At 43.2% G+C, this 13,404-nt stretch overlaps 1 protein-coding gene across 26 annotated transcripts in view; it reads left to right on the forward strand.

The window, feature by feature from the left end:
* The window catches only part of FOXP1 (forkhead box P1), a 378,502-nt gene that overhangs the window by 72,263 nt on the left and 292,835 nt on the right, over window positions 1-13,404 (forward strand). For 3 of the 26 annotated variants that reach the window (XM_086846840.1, XM_086846846.1, XM_086846859.1), the window contains exon 1: window positions 280-499. The exons of 22 other annotated variants lie outside the window; for them this stretch is intronic. The gene's annotated coding sequence lies outside the window, so the exon portion shown is untranslated. Of the gene's footprint in view, window positions 1-263; window positions 500-13,404 lie in introns of those variants that run through there. One more of the 26 variants, XM_086846828.1, reaches the window with a different exon arrangement.

Below are 13,404 nucleotides of genomic sequence, written 5' to 3' on the forward strand. Positions count from 1 at the left end.
GTGTGAAAACAACCTTCAAGATGGTATAGTCTGGCACATGGGATTTGGGAAACAACAGAGTTAAGGTGGTACAGGCCTTAACCAAGCCTTTGGTCTGTTAGACTACATGAGCTTGACATGTTCATGTAGTTTTGGGTGTTTATTTTGTTTCATTTCTTTCTTTTCCCAAAGAGCTTTGTTTGGTCTTTGGCACGTCCCAGTTGCTCCAAACTTGCCACATGGTTCCCTGTTCCTCATTTCTGCATGCCCACCAAGAGACACCTGGGGCCATTTTACAGAAGTGATCTGGGCTTAGCAGCCACAGCTGAAGTTGGGGTTGTCTGCAGCACATGGGGCTGTTGGAGTCCATGAAGGCTGTGAGTCAGGGTGGACTCAGATTGGTGCCTCGAGTTACTTGGGTCACTCAAACCAGCAGCCACCAAGAGCCTCCCTTTTGCTTTGTCTTGGTTTCCCAGCCTTGAGGATGTTGTGATGCTATCAAACATCTTTGGAAGTGAAGGTGAGAAGGTTTCTCTTAACATCCTCGTGCTCCAATGAGAGAACTAGTCAAGAGGAGTTTGGTAATTCTGTATTAATTTTGGATTTGTATAGCATGTGCTAAATAAGTAGTGTGTGTCGCTGGGAGTAGAGGTTTTATAAGAAAAAAAACAATGTTTAATAACTGTGCATTAGATGGGAGTCCCACAGAAAAAAAAAAAAAGAGATTGTGTAAGTTAAGATTTGATTGTAATACTCATTCTAAAGGTGTAAATCAGGATTGCATGTTGATGTTGCCAACTTTGTTGCTTAGTTTTTGCAACCTTAACGTTATTTTAATATAGCTTTGGAGGCAATTCTATAAAGGATGTACAGCAATATGTTAACATGCTGTGCCATCCTACATTTAGGGCTTGTAATAAGCCTTTTCTATTTTTTTTTTTTTTTTGGTATTGTCTTTGCCAAAAAAAAAATAGTGACTGTTGAGCAGTGAAGTATGTGTTCATATTGCTGCGTTTTTATTTGATTCTGGGTCCTGCATCTTATCTCAAGATCTCAGGGCTGTTACTCTGCTCTCTTTGTGTATGGGAGAAGCAGTCAGGGCAGTCCATGTGCTGCACTGAGATCCCTGCTCAGGGCAGGATGACTGGTGGTGGTGGGAAGGGCTGGAGGCAGAAGAGCAAGCACAAAAGAAGTTATAACCACTTAAATCAGACTCTTGCAGCTGAAATAGCTAAAATATTTATATTTGCTGGGGGTGGGGAAGACATACCAGGATTAGTTATTTTTGCCTAGATGTTATAGGTCTGTTTTTTGAGGGGGAGCCTTGTGAAACTTAATTTTTTGTTGCCTAAGGGAAACAGCAATTTGCATGCTATGAGAGAAGTTTCCAATGATGGGGATTTTTCAGTAATTGGAATGATTATATGCATGGACTAGGATTTTTTTTTTCCCCCTGTTGTCCTTTCCCCCACTTACAGCTTTAGCTACACCAGTCTCATCCAGACTGAAATGAAGATGGAAGGAAGTGTAGAATTCATTCGTCCTATTTCGATGTCCAAATAGAGTGGTTGAAGTGGACCCACAGATGACAAAATTGATCGTATTAGCAGTTTGTGTGCCTGGCTTTCAGGATGATGGGAGATTGGTGTTCTTATTACTGACATTCTCACCGGTGCTCTGCACATCTCAGAACAACGTGTTTCAACTCTCTCTGCCTAAATTTCACCATATATAAAATTAGATAACCTTTACTGACTTTACAGGTTTTGCAGCTATTATGTATGCATTCAGGTATTCCCAGAGTACCAGCACATGGCTCTGCTCTCCTCCTTACCCCTGTTCCAGCTCTGCCAGCTGGAAGTGAGCTGTTCCTTCGGATTGGGCAATCCTGGTCTTGGTTTTCTTACTGAATTGATTGGTGATCCTGACTGAACAAGTAAGAGCCCTTGCTGTCAGTGTCTGGGGAGGTTGTTTCCTGGGGAGATCCAGAGGAATGTTTGTTCTGGGAGAAGCTCCCTGACCCCCTGGGATGGAGCAGGGAGCTGGTGTTTCCCTCCCACTCAGGAACGTGCCCACGTTCCTGCTCTCGCAGCCCCAGGGCCTCCTCTGGGTTTCTTATGCTCCTCTGCATGTGAGGCTGAATTTAATTACAGGGGAAAAGGTCCTCCAGAGCAGACCTTTAAAAGTCCTATATAAAGATGCTGCTCTTAAGTAATTCAATATTTCAACTGCTCTGTGCTGGATTGATTGATTGATTAATGGAGGAGTTCATTTAATTAATCTGGGGCTTCACTAAGTCACATGTGTTACAGTAAATACTGTGATGGTGGTGATAAAGGAGGAGGTTGGGAGCTGCAGCTCCTGGTTTTCCTCCCGTCCCTTTGGATTCGCGGCAGAGCCACAGGTGCAGAGTCACCCGGGGCGCCTGCGCCGGATCCGTCTCGTTGGGTTGCTATCTATAGGCTGCTAAATATGTTTCGGGTGGCAGGCAGACGTGATGCTCTGTCACTTCCTACAAGTGTGCATGTGGAGCGAGACGGTTTTTCCCCTCCTTAGCCCCAGCGCACGCCCAAGTGGTTTGCCTCCAGTTTTGGATTCTGTAATGTTGATATGTCATCGCGTATTGACAGGGACCATATCCGCTGGTTCTGAGCAGGGCTCTGCTGCTGATGTTTTGGTAACGCTTTGCTGGCCAAGTTTGGTCCCTGGGGGGGCCCAGGTACCCCCCTGTCCTGGGGGTGGTGGGGTGTGCATGTGTGTGCTGTCATGGTACATGTGCAGCACCCAGGGGAGTTGTGACTCAGGCTACAGAACACCCCAAAACTGAAAGTTTCAACCATGTGTGGAGCTGCAAAGGTCTGCAGGCTGATGGAGGGTTTGTCACTCCTTCCCTCGCCCTCATTGCTCTCATTAGCTGTAACAAAGGGAAGCTGTATTTCCTCTGAGGGTTTTCCGTGTTGGCCCTGAGTATGTGAGGCGTGTGAGGACAGGGCTGCTGTGGGGAGCTGTGCAGGATCTCCTCCAGGGCTTTGGTGCTCCATAACCCAGTCCATCTCCAGTGGAGAAGCTCTAGTCTTGCACAGGAAGATGCCGTTGGTGGTTTCAGATGGGAAGGAGATGACTGAAATGGCTGTGATCCTGGCACTCTGAGATTTGGTACAAGTGTTCCCAATTCTGTCATTGTACCATAACTAGACACGAAGGAGATGTGACTGCCTGGCCACAAACCCTTGTCAGGGGTGGGATGTTGCAGCTGCATTGTGTGGGCTGTATCCCTGAGCCTGAGCTGGGGGCTGTGCCTCTGTCCTGGAGTGTCACAGTCGGTGGCTCCAGGATCGGTCACTGCTGTCACATTTCCAGATTTCCCTGTCCAGGCTTTGTACAGATAGATGTAGAAACAGATTAGCAGGCATACGTATGATGCACACACAGTCATCCACCCTGCTCTCGAACGAGGGCAGTGAGAAGCCCAAAAGCTGGCCAGCCTCACGTCTGGGCTTGGTTCTACATAACCAACATGTGAGCAGTTGCACAGCAGCTGAGCGGGCTTTTCTTCCTCCTCTCTCTATTTTTTTAAAAAAAAGAAATGAAGCCTTGATTTGTGGACGAGCAGTTCAGTGCTGCTGTCATAGGTCGGTGGTTTGTTGTGTGGTTAGCTTGGTTCTCAGACCTGTGTGCTGGAAGGTAATGGGGTTCATCTTCGGAGAGAGCTTTTTCTCGGCAGGATGTCTAACGATGTGTTGCCTCTGTTTTCTCACTTACTCTTACAGAATTTAGTCACGGTACAATATTTGATGAATAGCCTTTGATAAAAGGCTTTTATTCTTCCTTTTTTTTTATTTTTTTTTTTTTCATTTTGGTCACTGTTGTAATACTGTGGAATGCTGATGGAAAGCCAAGTGAAAATGATCACTAAACGCTAATGTGATTGGCCAAAAGTTAACCTGAAGGAGTGTGGGTGGAATTCCGTGCCTGCCCAGAGGATGCTGCTGCTGGACCTGGGGATTGTGCTGACACTTGGCTGAGCAGCCTGTGGATGAAACCCTCTCCAGCAGCTCATGGCTGCTGCTGTTTCCCAGCCCTGGCCATAGCACAGGAGGCAGTCTCTTGACACTCTTTAGCTCCAGCCTTCAGTGAGTGTGAGGTGGAAATCCTGCCCAGTTTTGATGCTCTCTCTCCCTCCAGGCAGGCTGTACAGGAGCTGGTGCTGCAGGAGTTTTTAAGCTGTTGGATCTGAAGTGGCTGCATTGTTCATCTGATTAAATAGTATTTAATTAGCTTTGTTTCGTCCTTTTGCTTCAGTGTGAAGATTGGGGAGGGGGGGAAAGGCAAAGATAAAAATTGTCTAAATGAAGCTTTGTCATTTAAAACACTTAGAAAACTCAGTGAGATGCCTTTTATTCCCCAGTCCTTTATCTTCCCTCACAAGCTTTCCACGAATGAGTAGTGCATGTTGAGGTTTATCTTTGCTTTTATGTGCAGTAGCCACATGCTTAACATCGAGCACGTTTGAGTTGCATTTCACAGGGCTTTCACAATCCCTTTATAAAGGGACTGATCTGCTAACATCACCCTCTTTAGATCTAGCAGGCAGGATGTTCCTCCACACAGTGAAGTGCTCGCAGTCTCTCTTGCCAGAGCAGTAAGTGAATGATTTCAAGCCTGGTGGGCAATACTCGTGTCCATGCGTAGCACAGACAGACCACAGTAGTAGGCAGCTGCATGTAATTTTGAACTCCACTCATTGAACTGTAATAAAACAATATAAGCACTGCTTGGGGGAAAGATTGGATGCAGTTATCCTTACACAGGGCTCGGGCATATGAAAGCAGTGCTGGCTGACAAGAGGATTTTGAGATTTGATTTTGATTGAATTGCAGAATTGAACAGGCCAGGAATGTCAGTGGAAGGCTAAATGCCTGTAGTGCCATAAAGTTTTATTCATGTGAGGCTTTCCAATATAAAGTAGATGGATTATTGGAGAAGGTGTCAAGGGACATGAAATAGAAGTGCCCAAAACATAAAATGTGGGTATAAGGATAAAATTACTTCTTGCTTAGTACATAATTAGCTCGCAAAAATGTTTTTTGGGTAGTTGTTTGTTTATTGTTCAACCTTTTTTAAAGCTAATTCATTACACAAACTAAAATAACAGTCCTTGGTTTTTGCTTCATCTCTTTCTGGCTGGAATTCATATTGTTTTAAGAACAGGTTTAAAAAATGAATTCTGTCTTAATTTAATTTTTTATTAGAAAAGAAGGTGTCTCATTAAAAAAAAAAAAAAGTGGGGGAGGAGAAGTCCACAGGATAGAAAGGAAAAGGGAAAAAACAAAAAAAGACAAGTCCACAGGATATGAACACTGTGCAGACACTGAAAACTATTATGCTCAAAAACAAGAGCGGGATGTGTATTCACATACCACAACACACTGACTTATTTCATAGCTCAGTAATGCATATGTAATTAGAGTCAAATTTGCATAGGACAGCTGATAGCCAAATTTGTATGGCATTAGAGACAGCTTCACTCCTTTGCAGTGAACTCTGAACAGTAAATAAAGTTGCACATGGGTTGGATGTGGGGTAGCACAAGGGGCTGCATTTCTGTGCCCAAATTCTGGGTCTGTTTACAGCCCTGTGTCTCAGTTAACATTTTCCCTAAACAAACCCTAAATCACATATATTATGACCACAGGAAAATAATCATAGCTTTATGCTACATCCAGTCACTTAGAATTATAACATAAACAGTAAAACGGCCTTCTTATTACAAGATGTTTTTTTCTGTTTTAAATTGCATTTTTGTTGGAAAAGGCCTTGTTGTGTTAATCTTGCCTTAACCAAGAACACGAATACCTTTCTGTATGTGTTTTTTTTATAGGGAGGTGGTGTGTGGTGCATACAAGACTGTCAAAATGGGATCTCAAATTGCCATAAAATCTAAACTTACAAAATTGTATTTAAAGGTGAATTTAAAGAACGGCATACATTTATATTTTCATAGCTAGTTTCCTGTGAGCTGTGTGTTCTTCCATTTCAGTCCCCACTGACTGAGATGGCATGTATGTTTAGATAGTATTTATATGTAATTGTTTTTATTTTAAAATTATTTTATTTATATGTAATTTATTTTAAGTCCAAAAGAAACTCCCAAATAGTTGTTACTGTGCAGATTGTAATTATTATTTTTGAAATCTTCTATTGTGAGCTTGGATTTGTAAATTCTTTAGGAAAGGAATGCCACATTCAGTGCTGGTGGTAACTCTCCAGGGATTTGTTAAACTTTTATTTACCACATGTTATATATATCATTCCTTCATGGCATTTTGGATTATTTTGTATTAATATTTAGGTCTGCTTAAAGTAAATGTGATGAGGATTTACCTAATTGAATAGGAGTTTGTTTGTGATGTGTTTCTTTGAAGGAAAAGGATAAAAAAAGCTCTCTTTTCCCCCCTAGCCCCCAACTCATACCAGCTATAGTCCTTGAATTATGTGTGGTAGAGATGCTGTACTCAATAGAGCGACTTTTCTTTTCTTCCTCCCCCTCACTTCCCCCCTCTAGCTGCCCTTTTTTTTCCCCTTTTTTTTTTTTTTTTTTCCTTAAATAGGGTTTTGCAGCAGACTGTAATGCAAGGATTGGGTTTCAGGGGGGCTGTGTGGGTATCCTGGCTGTGAGGATGGGGCTGGGGGTGTTACATCACCTCATGCAACAGAGCCAAAATATTTACAGAGTCACCAGGTAGCAGAGAACTAAGAACTTTGAACCCAAGATAATAAACCAGCTTTTTTTTTCTTTTCTTTTCTTTTCTTTTTCTTTAATTTTTTTTGCCTCCTGAATTTGTGTATCTCAAATTAAAGGGAAGCTTTGTTTTTTTGTTTTCTGTTTTGGTAGGGTTTTTTTTTTCATTTTATTGACTGTACTAGTTATGACCTGCTTAATATTTAGACATTTTTAAGTCGTTTAGAAGTGCAGGTTAAATAGGCATACAAAATGATTTAGCTTTAGACAGTTTTTAAATATTACTTTTATTTAAATTTTATGAAGTTTCATTTTTAAAGTATTTTATAATACTATTTTTAGATGATAACACTGAAATTTGTAACAAATTTATTGTGCATGAATGATTAAATACAAAATTAAAATAAAATTTCTTGATTGCATAGAAAGAAAAAAAAAAGCCCAAAGACCTAGCTGAAGTTGGCTCTTTCAGTTATGTTAGAGTATGTGAATATTGATTAGCTTAGATGACCTTCTGTAGACGAAGTTTGGTGTCAGTGTTCATTGAGAGAGGGTTGAATGATTACTTTCAGTAATTCCTTTGATGATTCAGTAAAAACTGAGAAAAGAAGATCTTGCTCTCCTATTCCAATCCAGGAATAAAATAAAGGTGTGGAAGTGAGATCTAATACTGCTGGGATCGTTATATATTCCATTTTCTTACGACAGATCATGTTCAATAAATGTTTCACATGCAGAAATGAATAAACTCATTATGTATCCAGCATATTTAAACAATCTTCGTTCAATAAATAAAAATCTTGTTTTCATTTTTTTCAGTTTTATTTTTCAGCCAAATGAAGATCAATATGAATCCTAAAATTGCCAACTAATGAAAACTCATAATTTTTAACATTGTCATAGCCTATAACCTAGGGATGCAAATGAATGTGAAAATAACCTGTTATCATCTTTAACAGACAGAAAAATTAAGGTAATGAAAAGGCAATATTTTATTCAGTTGCTAACCAGTTAGGATTGACGCTTCTTTAGGAAAATAAATATAAAAATGCAGAACAAGATTGAAATCAATGATTTAAACCATGTTTCCTGCTTTTTGATATAAACCATGATTAGAATCAGTGATTCAAATCACTTTGATTTAAATCAGGCTCGTGCTTGGGGTGGATTAGTTTGTGGTTTCCAACGAGAACCCTCTGAAGATAAAGGCAGGGAGTCCAAAGTGGGAGGTGAACTGCCTGAGACAAGGGGGGTAGGACATGAAGGTCTTCAAGGTCCCTTCCAACCAAACCATTCCAGGTTTCAAAATGCCTCCTCATTCACTTGGCCTCGAATGCTGAAGGATTCCTGGGATCACCCCTTGCATCCCTCAGCTCCTTTCCAAGAGGATCCACCCGAGTTTGGGGGCTGGTGGCAGGTCGGGTGGGACCGAGCCCCCTTCTGGGGTGGCCTCAGCCCATCAGCTGTGGAAGCAGAGGGGCTCAGTCCCCTTCCCCTGTGCATTGTGTCCTCCCCTCCCTGCAGGCAGCATCCCCACTGCTCCCTGCCCTCCCTTGCTCCCGGGGGGATTTACTGCTCTCCCAGGGACTTGGCTTTCCCCGTGTTCCTCGCAGAGGACATGGCACAAGCACTGAGCTGCATGAGCTCCCAGGAAGTATTTTTGGCTAATCAGTTCTCCTAGGTAAAGAGCAAGTATTAAGTCTTCTTTCATCCTTTCCTCAAGACCTGTGTTCCCTTCCAGGAGGAGCAGGGATGTGTCCCTTGCAGTGAACTCTTTATTCCGTGGGAGCTGTGGCTGCGCTCTGGTTCAGACCATGGTGAAGCTCTCCCCTTTCCACCAGCTCTTTCTGGTTCTTTTCTGGGCATCCTGCAGGAGAGATAGGAAAAGAGGGAGCTTTCCTACAGGAAACCCTAGGGAAGAGCGAAATAAGCATATTTTTTTGGCAGAGGGGCAGCAATGCAGCAAGGTAGAGCCCTGCTTTGGTGGCTGGTGGAGAAGAGCTCCTGTTGTAAGAGCATAGATCACATCTTCCCCTGACAGGGTCTCAGTGTTAAAGAAACCCAACATAAACCTCGATGTGCTCTGGGTCAGAGATGTCAAGTAGAGCAGATTGCATTCAAGTTGCACATAAATTATTTAAAATGCCCATAAAGATGGGTCAAGGGTCCTTGCATTGGTAGAAGTCAGTTTAAGCTCGTGTGCTGTAATTGTTTCCATATGATGGCCTTTTTGAACACACAGAGTAGAAATCCTCAGCAAGGTGCACAAGCTGAGAGAAACACGTGGATTTTATTGTAATAATGTTTCTAGTTGGAAGGTCTCAAAATAATTAGCTTGATTTAACGCTCTCATTTCTGCCCGTGCTCCAGACTATGTCCAAGCCTTTTATGAAGCATAAATAGTTCCTTCATGTAGTGTTGGCAGCTGAATACTCCATACTGTAAGAATAATGCAGACAGAGACCTTCCACCAGTGCTGGATGAAGTCAGCTCTCCTGAAGGAGGCAGATGTTTTGGCAGAGGAAGGTGCCATGTGTTTCTTGAGTCAACCATCGTAAATTCGTGTGCAGTTGTTCCTTAAACAGAAAGGTTGGGTTTTTTCCCTTATGTTTAGGGTTGACTAGTGGACTGATGCTACTAGTTAATGGTATTTAGGTCACCTGACTTAGCTGCACAATTAGGAGTGAAGTTAACTCCAGTTCTGAGTATTTGAACACAGTCAGGTTTCCTCAGCAGGTTTTCTAGGTTTAATCCATGCTAATTTATTCTTACATTCTGACTGTACTGACTATCTCGAGGCAAATCAGATGAATGGGGTCAGATTTTTAGCTGGCATAAACTGACACAGTTCCTTAATTCTTCTGTACTTGCTGTAGCTGTGCTGATTTATGCCAGACAGGAGTCAAGGCCACTTAGATTAACCTGGTACTGTCTGGTGACTAAGTTTGAAACAAACACAAATACTTCGTGTTTCTTGTGTGCTGCAACAGGAAAACATCCAGGAAAATAGTTAAAAATGGGATAAGAGGTCTTGTTGTATGTAGAAGAGGAGCTATATGGACAGAAGGATGCAGAGATAAAGGACTGAGTCCCAGGGAAATGTGATTTCTAGAGATGATTTGTAGCTGGAAATCTTGCACTGCTGGAAGTACTGGTGCATCCATAAAGGTAACAGCCAGTATTTAAGATTTGCTTTGAAAAGTTTAATATTTCTTCACAGTAGGAAGGGATGCTGCTTGAGGTTTTCCTCTGTGTGTGAATAGACACGTGAAATACATACACAGAACACAAATTACAGACACATGGAGCAGGCCATAAGAGATGGTATGAGAGAGCAATTTCGCCTAATCAGGGGGTGAATTCATGTGTGATCTGTGTCTGGGGATCTGGCCCCTGGGGAGGAAGATGCCTGGTTGCTTTATGCTGTGGGGTACCCACTTAAAGAAGCAGGTGCTTTGGTAAATGCTTGTGCATGGCTGAAATCCACCCTCCAGTGGTGCCTGGTCTGGCTTCTGGAGCCTGGAGATACTCCTGCCTTTCTGGCTTGGCTGATCTCTGTTGATTCATTCTTGGTTCTTCCCTTACAAATGGTTTTGTGTGGCTTGTTCTTAGCAGGGAGTTACTGCTGAATATTGGGACATTATGGTGAGACCCTTGAATTTTTGTTGCTTTTCATCTGGGTTGTTTTTTTGGTTGGTTGGTGGAGTTTAAGCTGAGGCTGGGCAGTGTCGTGGAGTCTGTTCTGTGTTTTCAGCCCCAGTGAGAGGTGCAGTACATCAGCCTGATCAGAGCAGTAACTTCATTGTGGTTGCTCTGGGAGGAGGCTACTGGCTAATTCATGTGCACAGAGAAGGATGGGGTGGGTGCCTGTGGGTAGTAAGTAATTTTGGTATTTGCTTTTGAAGTACACCAAGCCCACTGGTCCCCAAATTCAGAACTAATACACCTAAAAATAAATAACCACACTAAAGCCAGAGATCATTTGAAGAAGAGTAAGGTGGCAAACCGCACCAAGAAATCTTTGCAAAAGGCAGTGCAGAAGTTTTAGTGCTGCTCTTTAATATTCAAGATTTTATCTTGGAGAGTTATCTTTAGAAAAATAAACGTTCCCTTGGAATCAGGTATACTAATTCTGTGATACTGACTGTGGAGTGCTTATTTCTCTGGAGAGGCTGTAGGGAAGAAGATGATGTTCGTTTGAGCAGCTTCAGACCCCTACAGCCTGTGTTGGTCTGATGTCAGTTCATTTGCTGAAATAAGCTGAAAACTCCACAGCAGAGGAAAGCCCTGTCTGGAATAAGATTTCTTTAAAAAAAAAAATAAAAAAAAATCAAACTTCCCCTTTGTGATTTATGATCCCTTTAACAATGCCACTTTCTCAAAGCCATGCATCATACACAAACAATGGGCCACATAGAAAAGCATGCTCCCCGGAGTATTACCAAGCATGTAATTTTGTCTTTAAATTCTTCAGAGTGAATTGTAAGAACATGACTTCATAGGAACCTTTGAGACATTATGGCTTTTAATAATGCTTTGCTGCTACATGTAATACTTCAGTTTTACTTCTATTAATTAAATTGCTCGTTGTGTGCGTGTGCAGCGGGGAGGGGATCCCGTCCATCCCGGCACACCCAGGAGGGATGTGGCTGCCAGAAGGGCTTTGCTCCTCTCCTGAAGGCCGGGGGGCTGCCCTCTGCTTTGGTCTGATGGAGGTTCAGGAGGGTTTTCCTCCAGTTTTCATCCCCTGGACAAGCACATCTGTGCAGTGTCCCCATCCCTCCAGCCTTGGTGCCCGTTGCTGTGCCCACGAGGGGGTGCGCACGAGAGGCAGCTCTTCTTCTTCTTCTTCCTCCTCATCATGAGCTCCTACAAAGCCCTGTGGGGTGTGCAGCTGTCCCACCCCTCACCCAGCTCACGTGCACTGAGGTAGCTCCTGCCTTGGCTCTCCTGCCCAGCACTGCTATCCCCTCACGTCTGTGATCTTCCCAAATTTATATATATATATATTTTATTTTTTTTTTGTTAAGTTTTCAAGAAAATTGAGGTCAAACTTATTTCCTCCTGTAATCCCTTTGCACCCCCCTGTCAGCTTTATTTTTTTTTTTTTTTTTAGCAGGCACATCTTGCATTATGTAAAACATAGGTGAAGAAACATGTTCAGTAAATCTGCGTTGCCTCTCTGTCTGCAGCAGCTGGGTTTGGATCTGGCTGCTTATCTAATAAAGGGTGGAAGCTGCACTTTTTACAGCTTTTTGTAGCACGGTTTGTGGGCTTGCCCATAATAATACAATTATGAAGGTTAACAGGAAAAAACTGGGTCCAGGAGTGATTCCAGGCAGCTGGCAATGCCGACGAATTGGAAGCGCACCACCAATGAAAACTGCAGTGAAAAGCAAATTAAACCTCATATCTGCCATCTCACTCGCTTTTCTCTGCTTTCCTGTTTGGACTTGAAAGGTGATTGGAGCCAAGGCAGTGACAGTTGACGGAAGTGCTGCAAGGAGAGAGTATTTATTTACAGTGAATCGTGGTGATGCTTGTTCAGGATGCGGTTTCACGCAGGATGTTCTGTCCCCACCCCCGGTTTGATCATTTCTCCAAAAAAAAAAAAAAGAAAAAATAGGAGGAGGGGGGGTTAAAAAAGAAAAAGCTTCTTGATTGTTCGAGGCCACAGCTAATGCTTGGAGAAACAGCGTGCAGCATGCCTGTACTTGGAGAGTGCGGTAATGTGCTGTCGGAGGAAGTTCCTGTATTAGGCACAGAGGCTGCTTGGGACTAACTCCTGCCCAGATGTGTTCAAAACCCCGTGCTGGCCCTACACATTTAAACTGGGAATGAGCTGGGTGGGTCCCCATGCTGCCAGTGATGGCTAATGCAGCCCACCCACTTGGATGTTAGCAGCTCTCACAGCTGATGTGGCTGTAAAGTTATTTTTTTTGGAGAGGGAGGAAATAGCAGAAGTCATCCTCCTCTGTACCTTTTAGTACATCAGGTAGATGTTGATGGAGAATTCAGTGTGCAGAAGGTTTGGGATAGTTTAGAATTTGGATGAGGTGGATCCCCTCATTCTTTTTCTGCTTTAATCATGGACTCACTGAATAGTTTGGGCTGGAAGGGACCTTAAAGATCATCTAATTTTAACCTCCCTGCTGGGTCACCTTCCACTAGATCAGACTGCTCAAAGGCCTGTCCAGCTTGGTCTTGGAGACTTCCAGACATGGCCATCCACAGCTTCTGTGGGCAACTTGTATCAAACCCTCACCACCCTCATAGTAGCTCAAGACTTGAACCCTGCAGCAGATGAAATAACAGAATGTCCCCATTTTGGGAGGTGAATTCCTCATCAGTAAATAACAAACACTGTGCTGTTCCAAGGACCCCCAAGGGCAGGGTTTTTGTGGAGTCCTCCTGCCATCCCAGCACAGGAGGAGAGGTCTGGCTTGCTGGGATCAGGCTGTTCCCCAGGGATGTTGGTGTGGGTTGGGTGCCCATCCTGAAGCTGCTGGACGATTCTACAGCCCTCACACCTCTTGCTCCCATATCAGCCCCAGCAGCGATGGGTTTTGTGCAGCTCCTGACAGGCAGGCAGAGATAGTAACTTCTGTTAGTCCCAGACGGGGCTGGTGATTAGATAGGGAGAGTTTCTCTATCTCGTTTCTTTCTGAGATAGAGCACAGGGC

Source organism: Cyanistes caeruleus, chromosome 11 (genome assembly GCF_971803275.1).
Source record: "Cyanistes caeruleus chromosome 11, bCyaCae1.hap1.1, whole genome shotgun sequence".
NCBI lineage: Eukaryota > Metazoa > Chordata > Aves > Passeriformes > Paridae > Cyanistes > Cyanistes caeruleus.